The following is a 621-nucleotide window of genomic DNA, read 5'->3' as shown; positions in this document are numbered from 1 at the left end:
TGAATATATATATATTTCTGTACAATATCTGTGTATATTTCGGTTTGATTATCCTAGTGTATCTTAATATTTTCTATATTGTGTAAAGTAATAAATAAGTGATCAACATCTGACAAACGCATAGAGCAGAGGTCACTATCTTTTTGTGGGGGCTACTTTACACAAATTTCTATATAATTATTCTAGTGTATCTGAATATATTTCTATATAATTATTCTAGTGTATCTGAATATATTTCTAAATAATTATTCTAGTGTATCTGAATATATTTCTGAATACTTATTCTAGTGTATCTGAATATATTTCTGAATACTTATTCTAGTGTATCTGAATATATTTCTGAATACTTATTCTAGTGTATCTGAATATATTTCTATATAATTATTCTAGTGTACCTGAATATATTTCTATATAATTATTCTAGTGTATCTGAATATATTTCTAAAAAATTATTCTAGTGTATCTGAATATATTTCTATATAATTACCCTAGCGTATCTGAATATATTTCTAAATAATTATTCTAGTGTATCTGAATATATTTCTATATAATTATTCTAGTGTATCTGAATATATTTCTAAATAATTATTCTAGTGTATCTGAATATATTTCTGAATAATT

This window comes from Lottia gigantea, assembly GCF_000327385.1.
Source record: "Lottia gigantea unplaced genomic scaffold LOTGIsca_123, whole genome shotgun sequence".
In the NCBI taxonomy this organism is placed as follows: domain Eukaryota; kingdom Metazoa; phylum Mollusca; class Gastropoda; family Lottiidae; genus Lottia; species Lottia gigantea.
This window is presented reverse-complemented; position numbering follows the sequence as displayed.